This window comes from Callospermophilus lateralis, unplaced genomic scaffold, assembly GCF_048772815.1.
Source record: "Callospermophilus lateralis isolate mCalLat2 unplaced genomic scaffold, mCalLat2.hap1 Scaffold_63, whole genome shotgun sequence".
Classification (NCBI taxonomy): domain Eukaryota; kingdom Metazoa; phylum Chordata; class Mammalia; order Rodentia; family Sciuridae; genus Callospermophilus; species Callospermophilus lateralis.
In genome coordinates this window covers 176594-192681 of record NW_027514713.1, presented here as the reverse complement: position 1 = coordinate 192681, position 16088 = coordinate 176594, and the positions used below count along the sequence as shown (strand labels likewise).

The following is a 16088-nucleotide window of genomic DNA, read 5'->3' as shown; positions in this document are numbered from 1 at the left end:
CCTGGGCAAAGAAAGAGAAAACAGAAAAGGGGGTTGTTTCGGCACATTCTTGCCAAGCACCAATTCTGTAGGAAATAGAGTTTAAGATTCCTAATTTCTGGGGCAGGGACAGGTCTTCTCCAATGGGTTAAAATATAGCAGTGGGAGGTGGAAGAACCCACTTGGGAACCAGAAAACATGACTTTCAATGTTGTCCACTCAACTGAGGGGAAACATTCAGCAAGGTGTTCAGGGATGCCTCCAAAAGAGCCAGCTTTTATCTGCTTTGCATATTGGAGTCATGAGACAGACTTCATTTGTAACAAGATTTTGATACATTTAAGGTTTAATAATTGCTAAGGTGTAATCTAGAACAGATTGTCCCTCAGCTTGAGTCATGCCTGCCTAGTCACAAACAAGGAGTCCCTGTACAAAACCAGATACTAGCAGAACCACTTACTGGGTGACTGATAGGTAAGAGAAGGAATATTTATAAAGCCCCCAGGTGCCCTCTCTTTGTTGGGTATTTTGACAAAAATTATTTCCCTCAGGTTCCAGTGGCTTTTTAGGTGAATGGTGCACTTCCCATTTTGACCAACAAGGAAAAACACTAAGGGTTAGATAATCAGAGTGTCAAGGACAGCACTCAAAGCAGGGATGTATGCCTTCAGAGTCTCTGCCTTTCTACATGTCACCTCAGATGTGTAAAGAAGAGCAGGAGGAGGAAAGCCCAGACAAAAGACAGAGGCAGCAGCCAGCAGCTTCTCTGACCCATCCCACCCGGTCGGTCCCCAAAGCCTGGAGTCACACAAAGGAGGTTCAGTCCAGGCAGTGCCCACAACTCACATTCAGGCAGCCTGCCTTCCTCCCCACTTCCTCCTGGGCCTGGTGGCAACACTAGGTTACTCCGCCCTCAGTAGGGGACAATGACTACACTATAGGGAGTCACTCATCCACCACAGCAGAGCGACAGAATAATCCACTAGGGAATCACCTTTACCCACTCTGGAACAGCCCCTTCCTCCCTCTATCCAGCTCACTTTTATGCCCTGCCCACCCCTCCCTGTGACTCAGGGCAAGGAGTCAGCTTCCCAGTGTTAGCATTTGTCCCTAGTCACCAACACACATGAACAAGCAGTTAATCACACCTGCAGTTCATCACACCTTCACAGCTCCCCTCACTTCCTCCTTCCCCAGGGAGGGAAGCCAAACTCCACCCAGCTAGATTCCCCAGCGCTGCAGTCAGGGAGAAAGAGAGGGTGGGCTCTGGAGCTCAAATGAAATCTAGGCTGTTGGGAAGAGCGAGGGAGCTAGAGCCTGGGCTGGGAGGAGCCACAAAAGAAATGACAAATGAGGACCAGTGCCTGCACCAACTAGGCAGGGAGCACAGAGTATGGTAAGTAACCTGATCTCTGCCTCAAACCTAGGTTTTCCTCAGTCCCACATCCTGTCATGCTGGGCTGAGCTCTTCTAGTTCCTGCATCCCACCACTTCACACAATATAGCCTTGGTCTGCTTTTTGGGAAGCAGGATACTCCAGCCCCAGGCTGTTTCTCTTCTACAGTGGGATGCTAGGTGGCCCCTCCCTCTCCTCCACTTACACATTCAGAAAACTGGGATGTGGGGGAAGAGGATATGAGTCACTGAGAATTTATAGGAGCCACTCTCCAGATCACAAAGGGGCTCTTCCTGATTCCGCAAATGACAGGGAAGATGTGCCCTGCCAGCACATCCCTGTCTACCTAGGTGACTGACTCTAGGATTTCTTCCAACTCCCCCACCTACTCCCATTAGTTCAACTCATTCAGCTGTGTAAACACGGACTGGGTTAACTCCCACCCAGGCAGTGCGGATACAGAGCAATCACTACTGATCTACCAGTCACTTAGGCAAGAGTGCACCACTGCCATCCCCCAGCAAGGCAACTGGCACCAGATGGTGGGAGGCAGAGGCCAGAACTTCAGGACAAGGACAAGAATTAAGTGACCAGGAACCCACAGCTCAGAAGACTTTCCCTCCAGGCTCTGGTTGGGTCAGAAGAGCAAGCAGTCCGGGCCAGGCCAGGACACAAGGCCCAAGGCAAGAGGGCATGAACAACAGTTCCCTGTGAGAGACTGCCACAGAGGAACTGCCCCACTGACCCTAAAAGATGCAACTAAACCCCACGCAGAGACTGAAGTGGAGCTGGAATGGAGGAACCTGGAACTTCTGGCTCCTCCCCTGAGACAAGATATGTGGATATGTAGCTCATTCTCTTGATTTTCCTGAAGATCCAGTGGGCCTCCTACCAGGCTCACTCCCCCTGAAGTTTGGGAAAGACTCACTCTTCAGTGACATCTTTTTCTCAACTTTAAAGCCAGAACTGAGAGAACTCTGTGCCCCGGACTCCCCAGCCGACACCCCTAAAATAAATCTTTAGCCTAGCTGGGGAGTGTGGAGGGTAGATTTCTTCACACACTCACATGAACAAACACACTAACACACACGGGCTGGATCCTTCCGGATCTCCTTTACCCCAGGCAATCTCCAAGGACTGTCGATGGCAGCGTCGTCCAACCTCCACCGAGCAGTGGCAGCCCCCAAGGGTCACACTGTGCCCTTATTAGAGCCATTCCACCATCCGGGCCTGGGAGAACTCCCAGCCCATGCCCAGCAGCCCAGGCCAGGTCCGCGCTGGGCCATCCAGCTTGGACTAGCCAGGGCCTCTGGGCTAGCCAGGGAGGGAGATCAAGGCCGCCCCCTTATTCCGCGGAGGAGACTCAAGGAAGCCCGGAGGGAAGGGAAAGGGCTCTGTTCTGTACCTCAGCAAAAGAGAGCCCCTGCCAGGCCGCTCCTGGGGCCCCTCGCTGCAGTCCAGGGAGGAGCCCAGCAGGCCTGACCCCAGCGCAGCCCTTCCAAGGGGAGGGAACGCGGTCCGCAGTCCGGCCAAAGCCCCCTCGCCTACCCCGCCTGAGCTCCCTGCGAGTGGAGAGGAGGAAAGTGTTCTCCCGGGAACTGGGACACCCTTCTCCCCCTGCCCTGACCCCAGTACCTTCCGCTCTATCGCCTCCAGGTGCGCGGGCCGGTGCTGGAGTCTGAGACTGACCCTAGGGGCCGGGGCCCGCCCCGCCCTCCTTCAGCGCCAGGGCGGGGAGGGCGGGCCAGCAGGGGGAGGGTCGGCCCGGTGGCGGCCCTTGGCCCATCACCGGCCCCAGCCCCAGGGGGCCACAGGTCGCCTTGGCTGCGGCTGGAGGATTGGGGGCGCCTGTCCCGGGCTGGGGGAGAGGCTGGAAGGAGAGTCGCAGTGAGCTGCCAGGACTGCAGAGGAGTGGGCGGTGACCGGAGTGGGTGGGACCCCGGAGGACTCGGCCTCTGCCCCGCCTTCCAGCCCCTAGGGGCAGATGGGCGTCGGGAAAGTTGAGAGGCGCTTGGGGTGGCCTCAGGGAGGGCAGCTGCTGCCCTCCCGCGGCCAAACAGCACCTGCTCCTGCCCCACCTGGGCGGTCGCGGGAGGCAGGACAGGGAAACCCGGGAGCCCACGCGGGAGATGGAGTGGGATGTGGTGTGTGCAGAAGACCACTCTCTGCCACTAGAATCCTTGCGGAGCAAGCATAGCCTGACTTCATTCCTAGTCTGAAGGTCCTCCAGGACCTTCTGGGACCTGCAGACCAAGATCACTGTTCTGCCTCGTATTCCCTTCCTTCCACTGCCTGGAATTTCCCTGATTCCAATTCCTACCTACTTCTCCAAGGGTACTCTTGGAAGTGCTTCTGGATCCCCAACCGAGAATACAGTTCCCACTCCTATTGTATTATTGTGCCATTAGTGACACTTAGCCTCTTATGATTTGTTACATACCGTATTTACCTACATGTAGATCTTCCTTGTAAAAATGACTGAGGAGGTGGGCAAAGAAGGAGAAAATCTATCAACATTTTATTAACTTGTGTATTCTAGGAACTACATAACTCAACCTTTTAAATACTTGTCACAATCCTTTCAGAGGAAGTATACCCATAACCTTTTGCCTGTAAGGAAACTGAGGTTTGAAGATGCAGCTTAGCAAATGTTTGAGATTTCTGATAGCAAGAATTTATACAGTCAGGCCTGTGTGACTACAATGCTGGTGCTGTCTTCTGATGGCTACCGTGCTCCTCCTGTCTTCCCCTCCCCTCATCTAGCACAGTGTGTGGCAAATGATCGGTTTTCAAGAAATATTTGCCGAATGGATGCATGTTAGAAGTCTTACAGACTTTAAAGATCTGAAGTATAGGCAACACATTTGGTAAATGAGCAAACTGAGTTCAAGACCAGTTTGGTCCCCAGGCCTCTTAATCAACTCAATAGTTCACTCATATGAAGTGAGAGCTATGTGCTGAAGATTGATTTATGCCTTCAAATAATTTACAGTCTAAATGAGGAATATAGACAATCTCAAGATATCTAACTCTTATGGAACCTGACTCTATGTACGTTAAGTATTTCAGTCCTCATAATAACCTGATGGCCTAGTAGTGTTATCTCCATTTTACTGAGAAAACAAATGAGGGCTCAGAGAGATTGCAGAGTTGATGTTGGGTCTGGTCCTAGAATTCAAACCAATGGACTCTAGAGACCTTGCTCTTAATTGCCACTCCCTATGGACAACTCTTGCAGGTGGCCATACAGGAGGCATTTGCTGTTGGGGGGTGGAGAGAATGCATTAGCTGTGGGATGCCCAGCCCTGAAGAACAAATGAAGTATTCAAATTAGGTTGATGTGTATATTTTAAATAACAAGTTGAAGCTACTGCAGGCCTACAGAGTCATGAGAACTCCCCAGAAGACAGTGAAGGTGACGGAAGATGAGGCTGGAGAAGGAAACAGGAGATAGACCATGAAGGTCCTTATATGCCATGCCCAGGAGTTGACTGTGAATTTTACTCAGGTGCAGCAAGGAGCTGCTAGAGTTAGGAAACTAATATAATGAAAAACTAAGGAGGTGACAGTGGGAGTGAAGATATGTGGGAAAAGGTACACACACACACACACACACACACACACAGATACATAAATGTATATATTCAACAATACAGTTATGCATCATTTAATTATGGGGATATAAGAAATGCATCATTAGGCAATTTTATTGTTGTGTAAACATCATAGAGTGTACTTACACAAACTGAGAAGGCATAGCCTACTACACACCAAGGCTATATGTTGTATACCATCATAAATGCAGTTCATTGTCATCATATAGCACATGATGGTATTAGTTATTGATTAGCATGATGAAGAGGAAATTAAAGGGTTGCCAACTCCAAGATTTCTAATTTGAGCAGCCAAGCTGATGCCCTTTGAGAAGATGAAGTAAGAGAAGAAACATGCTATGGGGAAAATAGTGGATTGAGATGTGTTGAGGTGAAGTGCCAGTGGGCTTTCATGGAAATGTTTGGGAGATGACTGGTATGTTTGAATCTAAAGCTCAGGAAAGATTTGGGAAGAGACCCCAACATGGAAGAAACATCAGCAGATGGATGAAGCTACAGAAGTGTCTGAGAACACTCAGGGCAAGTGAGTGGATTGAGGAGAGGAGAGGGCAGAAAGAAGAACCTGGAAAAAAATTCATTTTTTGGGCTGTTCTGATGTCCTTTCCACCATGGCACATAACTTTTCCTTAACTTTTAGTTTCTAATCAAAGCAAATAAAGACACACACCTTTATCCACCAGGTTTATTTGCCAAGAGCTGTAATTCTGGGTCTAGTAGATATCCCTTTTTTGGTTAAACTGCCACTAAAGGGAGGCAACTGCAGAATTTGGGCTGAGAGAGGGTAAGCATGGAGAGGCTAGATGGTGGTGGGAGTGATGGACTGAGCCCCTCAGGAGTAACTGCCCGGCCCTCCCAGAGGGATGACAAAGACCGAGATGTCATTCCCAGAACCCAGCTTGTTGTTAGAGAGATGCCAGCCACAATCCCAGGGGGTGCCCTGGGCCCCCAGGATCAGAGCTTGGGCCAGAGCTGTATACCTGCCAGGAGCACATGTGCACATTCATGTATATAAAAAAATAGACACAGAGGCCCACATGAGGTCACCAAGCATTGCTTCCCTTTGCCCTTTCCTTTGCCAGTGCCATCCCCTTACCATCATGCCATGGAACCCCTACCTACTGGGGTCATTGGGTTCATAGACCAACAGCACCCTGTCCACAGTGGCAGCTACCTCACAATCATTGGTGACATCCCATAGGCCATCTGTTCCTAGGACTAGCACATCGTCTGGGCAGTGCTCATACTGTGTCAGGTTATACACTCGAAACTGGTGGGGAAAGAGTATAGGGAGGATTGAGGTGTGGGGTTTGCTGGACAGGGAGCTTGGGGATAATAAGACCCTGAATGAAAGCCAGCTTGAGACGCACAGAGGAGGGAAGGTATAGTTAAGGAGGCCCCCATACAGCTCACCTCAGGGAAGAAGGAGAGGAAAGGCTTGATGGGCAGGGTGGATCTGCAGACATTAAGGTTGTAGTCTCCCAATCCCCGGGTTACCCCAATAGTGGCCATCACTCGGGCCTGAGGGAAACATTGAGGGGGACTTCTATTTAGTCCTCTGCCAGGCTCTCTGAAACCACACAGCCCTCCCACACCTACCCTCAGGTAGAACCTCCACCTCCCTAGACAAATTGTGGTGGGTCCTCCTGCCCTCTCCCACCTCTACTGTGGAGTTTACCTTTTTGCCCTCCCCACAGACCAGAGGAAACCTGAGGTCCTCCAGCTCGATCTTTTTGTAGCCATGGGGAGGGGGGGAGTAGATGTATCACCTAGGCATCAAAGCCCCCTCTCTTCTAGGAGCTGCACACAAGCACACAAACCCTTAGAAGGGCCCCATTCCCCAACTCCCAGTTTGGGCCAGCCTTCAGCTTCCATCTTGCTACTGGTGAGGGACTGGTTGGGTTGCCATGGGAACGACCCAGCTCTGAGGGAAGTGTTACCAGCCAGTCATGTTCTGGTCCCAGTACAGCATCCTCTGCCCGGGCTCCTTGGGCTGAGCTCTGCAGGGGAACTCAAGGTGGGTGAATTCACCACCCAGTAGCTCTGGTTTCAGGAAGCCCTGGGGTTGAGAATGGCCAAACAGAGCAAAGGGCCAGAGGGTGTTGCACTCACAGCATACCCTGGTACAATATATAGATTATGTTATTTTTCTCTTCTTTTGCAGTAATGGGGATTAAACTGAGGGGTGCTTTACCACTGAGCTAGATCCCCAGCCCTTTTTAATTTTTATTCTGAGACAGGGTCTTGCTAATTTTTTGAGGCTGTCTTTGAACTTATGCTCTTCCTGCCTCGGGCTCCCGAGTTGCAGGAATCACAGGTGCACCACACTGTATTGGCTAGATGTTATTTATTATAGCAGACCTTTAAGTATAGTTCCACATGCTACACACTATTCTGATACACATATTAACTCAGTTACTCTTCAAAACAACCCATGGGTTAGGAACTATAACTGCACACAGAGGTTAAGGAATTGCCAAAGGTCACATAATTAGCAGAGAACAACAAACCAGGATTCAGTATCCAGGCAGTCCAGTTCCAGAGCCCAGGGGCCTTTTCTGTTCCCTCCCCCACCTATGATTTTACTTCCTTCCTCAGCTGGGGCCACAGTGGGTGCTCCAAGCCAGCTCAGGCTCCTTTCTGTAGCATTATCCCCTGGGCTCAGCCCTGCACTCAACAGCCCACACAGCCGCCTTCCCAAGAAGCTCCCAGTAGGGAGTGTTCTGTGTTTGCTGGTGGTGGTGGTGGTGGTGGTGGTGGTGTGTGTGAGAGAGAGAGAGAGAGAGTATGGTTGGGGGGGTATTCTCAGGGACAAGAGTGCAGAGAGGCACAAGAACCAGTAAACAATGGGGGTAGGAAGTTTGGTTCCAACTTACAAGCAGCTGAAGACGCTGGTGCTCAGTCTCCGGGGTAAACTCCCGGAACATTGGAATGATTTTACCATTCCAGACAATGATGGCCCTGCCCAGAGACAGAAAAGACCTGGCTCTCCTCAGCCCCCTTCATGGATAATTCCAGAGGGAAAAGGCCTTCCACTTAGGACCCCTTATCCAGGACTCCATCTTTCCTCTCCTTGTGGATATATCAGGCCTTTCTTTATATCTATGGTCCTCCAAGCTCCTTCAATCTTTGGGGTTTCTTTAAATATTATATTTTATTTTTTTAAAGTACTGGGGATTGAACCCAGGGCAGCTTTAGCACTGAGCTACATCCCCAGCCCTTTTGATTTTATTTTGAGACCCAGTTTAATATAGGGTCTCACTAAAGTACTGAGGTTGATTTTGAGCTTGTGATCCTCCTACCTCAGCCTCCTGAGTTTCTGGGATTACAGGCATGTGCCACCATGCCAAGTCCAATATTTGACTTTGAACCCCACCACCTCACTCTTCTATCCCCCCATCCTAGAGAGTATGGTCCCTTGTAGCCACTTTTAAAGCCCTTCTCCTCCATACCTGGTGTCACCTGCAGTGGCCACATATACCTTGCCTAGCAGGTACACCACAACCAGTGCATAGCAGCCCCCCTCTACTTGGTGGCCATGACACTCCCGCTCCCAAGCCATCTGCTCATCCTGCCAAGTGAGTAAGAGTTAAGAGGGAGGAGAGTAAAAGAAGAGTTTGCAGACACTGGGCCACCCTCCACACTCCCATCTGCAGAAATCATCTGGCACAGCCAGACCACAACTGAAAAATAGTGAAACACTATCCCTTTTGCCTCCCCTCAGAACCAAACTCTGCTCTGGCTCTCAATGATGTTGTAGGTTCTCAGGGTCAGTCCCTAAGGCCACCTGACTGTCACACAGTTGGCCAGAGTGTCTGCCTAGCCAGCCTTTGGCCTAGGCCTCCCACTCACCATGAGCTGGAAGGCATTCTCAATGGCCCCTACCACCAGGCTTTCATGAGTCACTTCCTTCTGTGAAGACCGGCAAGACTGAGGACCAATCAAGTGAGTAGAATCAGAGCAACCTGGGGTCCCTGAGGTGCATGGGAGGCAGAGGGGAGGTGGTGAGGGGTCTTGAAGTATTTCTATTAGGTCCTTTAGTTGCTCCCGGATGTGGCGATGCAGGAGCTATGAGGCCATTTCGCAGCTCCACCACAGGCATGTCCATCAAACAGGCCCCAATAATAGAAGCAGAGTCCCTGGTGGGGGGAAAAGTTGAAGGTGAGTAAATCTGTGTGTGTGTGTGTGTGTGTGTGTGTGAGTGTGTGTGTGTGTGTGTGTGTGTGTGTGTGTGTATAGTATAGTATAGGGAAAAGAAAAAGACTGTAGGCATCCAATAAATATCAGAGAGGTTGGCATTACAGGCTAATTAGATTTAGTCACTTATTCACCCAGGGCACACTATGTGTCAAAAGAAAGGAGAGCCTCAAAAAAGCCAAATTCTGAGGATAAAAGATGCAAAAATCAGCATCAGTAATTAATTAAATTATCCCTAATACACAAACATCTACATTTGAAGTAGAAAAGTAAACAATCATCTGACATGGCAGGACTTAATGATTCAATGCCACATAAGGGTTCTGTGGCAAACACAGAAAGCTAGTGAGTTAGGAGGCAGTCTCAGAAATAAAACCAGATGCCTGATATCCCTTAGGATGAGTGTCTGTGTCTCTGGAGGCTAAGAGAAGGGGTGAGGTCTTACTGGGCTTTAGCTAGGCTCCCTAGGGACCCCTGTAACACTCCTCCATCCTTCCACATACACCACTTCACAGCAAGCCTGGTCCTCATTGTGCAGGTTCTTTCCAGCATTGATGACCCTGCCAGGCCAGAGTGACCACATCAGGTTGGACACCAGATGAGGTCCTGGAATAACCCCTACCTTAGACATATACACATCCTCCCCTGTCGGCTGGCCAAGCTGAGAAAGGTCACAGCCACCTGAGATTCAGGCCAGAGAGAAAAGGAGCAGGTAGAACTGATGAGGAATACTGTCTTGGTGGCAGGCCCTACTTCATAGAAAGGTAGACAATAGCACCTGCCTGCCTCAGATCCCCCCTTAAGTGGCAAAAGCGGCTCCCTCAGGGGTTCTCCTGGAGTAGCCAAGATGAGGGTAAGAAGCTTTACTTCTCTGTTCACCAAGACCCTTCATTCCACCTCCAACCTCAATCAGTTCTCCCAGTACTTTGTCCCCAGCAATCCAAAACTGATGGGCCCACTCACCCTCACCCTAAAACTACCCAGCAAAAGTTTCTGCCTGTTTGGCAGTGAGGAAGTGCTTCAGCCCAGATCCGGAAAGAGGAATTGAAAGTAGAGTAAGAGTATAGGCCCACCTGGACTGGGAAGGAGCCACTTAACCACAAACTTCTCCCTTGTAGGAAGTTAAAAGAGGTGATGTTGGGGCCATGAGACCACCAGCCACCTTTCTCAGCAATCTCAGTATCCCCAACTCCCTCAGGGTTAGGTTTTCTGGTAGATACATTAAAAAAACCATGTAGCATAGGAGCATGCCCGCCGTCCTGATCAAGGCGTCTATTTCCTTGATCTGCTGCACCAATAGGTCCACCTGGAGAATGCAGTCCAAAGGGTACCCTCCCACTGCAGTGGGCTGTCCCCTCCCCCACCCTGGGAGCCGGTGGCCTTCTGGTGTCAGGCTATTTCTGGGTGTGGAGGGTGAGGGGAACGGTAAGAGGGACAGGGAACTGGAGCTCTAGGGCTGGGAAGCTGCTTATAGTCTTTCCAACCACTATCCCCTGGTTAGAAGGAACTCCGCTCCTTTTTGAACAACCGCCTCCACCCGGCAGTCCCTTAGCCTTTAAACTGCCAAGCCGCCATTAGGAACTGGCCAACTCATCTTTGGCAGGGGCCCCCATCCCCCACACCCCAGCTCTGGGAGACAACGGGGTTTTGAGGGGAGAGAATGAGGGTGATCAACGAGTTACAAAGTCCTGAGGAAGTTGACTCAGGCTGCACCCAATTGAAGAGAGGGCCTGGAGTGGGTGGTGCCCGAAGCCCAGAGGATAGCAAAGGTCCTGGGAAAGGGGGGTTCATGGCTCCAAGCGCAGCACGGGGGCGGGGGGGGGCGCATCCCTGGTGCGGGGATGCAGAGTTGGGGAGAAGTGGTAGTCCCATCCAGATTTGGGTGCGGGGGTGGGGAGGGGGGGCGCTCACTCGGTGTTGCCAGTGCTCCAGGGAAGGCTGCGGCCCCTGTCCGGAGGGCTTTGCACAGCCCGGCCCGCGTGGTCCTCTGTGCGTAGCAGCCCCCCCCCTTCCCCCCGGACTCAGCTGCAGATAGGTCGCTCTGGAGAAGCTCGCTGGAGCCTCTACGGTCTTTGCTGACGCCCCGCTTTCGCTCCCTGGCCTGGCTGGAGGGCTCTTGGGCGTTTCTGGAGCGGTGGCCGGGGGCGCCGAGGTCATGCTGGGCAGGTCTGGGGATTTGGTGCACGGAGGTGAAGCACCCCTAGAGCTCACCAGGTGCGCCACTGCCGAGCGCACCAGGTTTAGCAATGTGCTTCTTGGCCACGGCCTAGGCCCTGCCCCTAGGGCTCGGCGTGGGCGGTGCTTACCCCTGTTGGTCCTTTGAGGCCATTGGCTCCCTGCCGGGTTGGGGCTGTGCCAGGTAGAACTTCCCCTAGCTGTAGGCCACCCAGGAAATCGCCCCACTGGCTCCCGATCTCTTCTCCACCTCATTCTGGCTTCGTCCTGCAGCAGTTTCTCAGAGGGAGAAGGTTTGTTGTGGGAAAGGTCTGAGAGAAGGAAATTTTACTTCAGTCGTGCTGTAGGAGAGACATCAATTAGACCTTCCTTATTGTGACGAGGGTGGTGGAGGTGGTCTCCCCGCTCCTGGTTCAGGGTGGTCAGGCTGCCTTCAGGGCAACTAAGCTGATGACCTCAGAGCGAAACAGACGCTTCGGGGCCGCTGGGTGTGAAACAGCTGGTGTGACAACACCTCTGGAGATACTGGAGTGAGAGCGAGAGCAGCCAGCTGGTGCAGAGTGGAGGCAATGGTAACCATGCAGGTCACAGCTGATCACCTTGGATCAGAGAGGCGGGGTAAATTCCTGGACTCTTTACGCTACTGTTATCTCTGAAGGCCACTTCCACGTGTGGGAGAGCGGTTGCCACTCCTACCCCACTTACTTTCTCAGAACCTTCCCCGTACACTCAGATTTAGACTTCTCATCAGTTAATAAGAATAACAACGTAATATAATAAACAAATAAATACCATTTATAGAAGACCTACTGGGAAGTAGGCCTTTTACAAAGCACACTCTATACACCAATTTGTCACTCCCATTTTACAAATGAGACGGGACTGGAAGTACCTGTCATTTAATATGACGTGTCAGAAGAGATCATATGGCCATTGAGAGATTCATAACCACATCAGTCTCCTGATACCAAAACCTGGTTCTGACTTGAGAATCAAGTTGATTTCTCTAAATCAGGGAGGGAGAGTTAGGAAGAAGATGACAGCAGTTAGAGGGATGAGGTTCCTCCTCTGCCTTTCTCTCTTTGCTCAGAGGCTGGGGAATCCTGGAATGCTGGGCAAGTTCTCTTTCACCAGGGTGATACAGAGGCCAGGTTAAACTCCTGCCTGGGTGGATTAAAAGCCCACTTGCTCCAGGACTGAAACTAGACCAAGTACCAGGTGGGATGCTTATTCTTTCTGCTTTCTGCCTCCTGGGGGAGTGTGGTACTGACCTGACCTGGGAAGAGCTCTATTCCTAAACCTGGTATCAGGGAATAGATCATTTTAGGTCCCAGGTACGCCCACACAACACACAGTTCAAATGAGGCCAAGGTCTCTGTGCCCTAATGCAATTTGGGCTAGCCATCATGGGCCACTAGAATCAAGTTCATTATAGGGACCCTACCTCTCGGCTCTGTCCATTGAGTGCTTCCTGACAATAGCATACTCTGTACCCCAGGCTAAACTGTGCTCCCAGAAGGGTTGGCTTTCCTGGCCTACAAAAGTCACTCAGGTGTATGGATTTTCTGTAATTATGCCCGAGATTTTGGCAGAAAGCCAGAGCAAATGAAGTCACAAGAGGGAAAAAACATCAGACCCCACAGAGCAGCAAAGACTGGGATAAAGAACACGCTGCTGCTTGTTATGGGTGTTCCTCTCCTGTTTTAGAAAAACGGGAACCAGCTCTCTGATAAATGACATAACATCACTGCCAGCTCAAAGACTGAAGAAAAATATGACTCCTGGCTCTTTTTATTATTCAGTGTTTCTGGGATAGTTTACTTATCACTTCTCACTGTCACACAGCTCCTTATTCCCTGCTCTTTCCAGCATCTATGGAGTGGCTGCAAAATAGTCCAAAGAGTTAGGGCCTGGAGACCCCTTGCTTCTGTACCAGATGATCCCCAGGGAAGTTGGCAGCATCTGTGGGCTGTTGAACAGCACCCCAGCCTGCCCAGACCATAAGAATTTCATCTCCCTGAGCTACCCACCCATTCCTGACATCATCACACCTCCTCCATCTTCAGACTGCCCCAGACCTGGTAACATGGTCATTGCCCCTACCCATATCAAGGTGGCAGAAGGTGAGAGGAGAAAGGTAGCAGGCTGGGAAGAAGCAAATCTGTGGGATGTTTTCCTTAGTTCAGACTGATAATGTCTAGCCATAAAGGGGGACTGGAGAGCCTCAAGCCAGGCCCCTTTTTCACAGTCCACATGCAGGGGTTCAGGGCCTATTATTTTTATTATTTGGTGTTTCAGGGATAGTTTGCTTACCATTTCTTCATCCTTGCCTTTTCCTTCCATATTACCCCAACCCCAGAGCCCTATTTCAGTAAGAGGTATGTCCCTCCTATGAAGAGAAAAACTCACAGAACCTCTGTGCCCTTTATTTTCCTAGTACTTTTCACATACAAAATATAACCTTACAAAGAATTATACAATTGCCAGGCATAGTGGTACATGCCTATAATCCCAGGGGCTTGGAAGGAAAATGGCAAGTTGGAGGCCACCCCAGCCATTTAACAAGGCCCTAAGCAACTTAGTGAGACCCTGTCTCAAAATAAAAAAAAAAATTAAAAAGGACTGGGGAATGTATCTCAGTGGTAAAGCACCCCTAGGTCCAATCTCCAGTACCTAAATAAATAAATCTACAGTGGAAATTTATATTACAATTTTTCTCTGATGCAGACACTGGGTCCCAGAAATTGGTTCCCAAGTTGAGACTCACACCCATCATCCATAGGGGTATGTGTATATATATATATATATATATATATATATATATATATATATATATACACACACACACATATATATATATACACACACACACACACACACACACACACACACATATATCCCCTTCATAAAAGACCTCCTTTCGAAATAAAAAGGATCAGGGATGTAACTCTAGTAGAAGGCCCCTTAATCAAGCCCTAGTAGGAGGAGGACATGGAACAACTTTCTGCAACCATGGGAATGTTCTATATCTGCTTTGCCCAATACACTTGTTCCTAGTTTCTTGTGGCTACTGGACACTTTAAATATCATTTGAGTGCTAAGTAAAGTTTTAATGAGTTTAGATTTAAATTTAAATAAAATGCAGCTAGCGACTACCCAACTGGACAATGCAGTTCTGGAATCTTCAAAGCTCAAAGACACCTTGCAGGTCCAGGCAATGACTCCTCACTTCCAGCACCCCACCGCCACCCCCATCGCGCTGCTTCCCTTCACCTCTGAGCATCACCTCCTTCCCCTGTGCCACAGAACTAGGCGTCAGGAGACCTGCAGGTTTTGGAGGACTTCCTCAGGGTTACCTATCTGACCAAATCCATAGGGGCCAGTGGTTCTCCCCTCCCTCCTCCTGTCCTGAGCCTTTGTGCCCACCAGCCCGGCCGAGCGCCCCACACTTCCCTGAAGGAAGCGGCGGTGCTGGCGCAGGGCTGGAGGAGTGGGGAGGCACCTGAGCCTAGACTGCAGCATCCGCAGCATGCTCCCTGGCCTTCAGGCGAGAGGATCAGAGAGGATCCGACTGATTGAAGCCAGGCCCAGAGCTCTCATCACTGCTGCATGGGTGATATGGGTTTGGCCAGAGCCTCGCCATCCTGGGGGTGCAGCAACTTGGTGAGGGACGCAGACATAGCCCTGAACTGGACTGCATTCAAACTGGAGGCACCCGACAGTAGTCTGCTTTCTGAGTCTTGGTCCCAGGTTCAGAGGCAGTGCGGACCTCAGGCCAGCAGGTAAACAGTGGGCACTGCTGTAGGGCAGGTAGATCCCTGTGAAAGTGCTCAGAATTATGGAGGACTGAATGGACACTGGGGGTGGGTGAGGGTAGGTTGTGGAAGGTTGGAGCTTCTTGTGATTCACGTCTTCAACTTCTTGTTGGTGTGCAGGCTGCTCACTCAGTCTCACTATAGCATGGGTTGGATGAGGGGGGAAACAGGTTGAGAAACTGAGGTAGAGCATAGAAGTTGAAGAAAAATTTTCAGGAGCTTTCTGCAGCTTCCTCTATCCCCAATCCTCTCCCCTCCCCCAGGTCTTTTGAGTCTTGGGGTTCATAAGAGAGACCAGGTGAGTGGAACTGAAGGGTCTGGAAGCTCAGAAACAAGATCACCTGAGAGAGGTTGAGCATGTAGCTAAGAAGTAGAGCCCTTGTCTAGCATTCCTGAGGCCCTGGGTTCAATCCCCAGCACCCCTCACCTGGGAGAAGTTGCATTTCTAATAGTTGAAATGAGGTTTCCTGATAGGGGTGGAGAGAGGAGAGACCAATTCAGGAAAGAGATACATCCAGACAGGTGGGAGCTCACCTATCCCCAGGATATTGCCATTACTTCCTTTGAACACCTTCATTCCCCCTTTGTAGGACCCTTGTTGCTGGGGGCTAGAAGGCAGTGTTCTCTTCCTTCCAGGGCCTCACCATCCTGCGTTTCACTTCTGCCTATGTAGGAGGCTGAAAAAGAAAAAGTACTTAGGAGAAGGTGTTGGGGAGCTGTGGCCTGAAGTTCAGAGACCTGCTGTACCCCCATTCTAGCTCTGTGGGGTGAAAGAGGGTGACAGTGGCAGAATTGAGCCAGCTGTATATAAGTCCAGGAAGCAAGTGCCATGGGACATTGGTGGTACAGGCAAAGAGGATTCAGGGCTCGGGAATCCTCCCCAGAGGTCTCTCCCAGCAGGGATCTATCTGGCAG

The 16088-nt window shown here is 50.6% G+C and overlaps 1 pseudogene; it reads right to left on the bottom strand.

The window, feature by feature from the left end:
- Positions 1-5818: 5818 nt before the first annotated feature.
- LOC143387754 (protein phosphatase 1J-like) lies at positions 5819-14889 on the bottom strand (annotated as a pseudogene).
- Positions 14890-16088: the final 1199 nt, after the last annotated feature.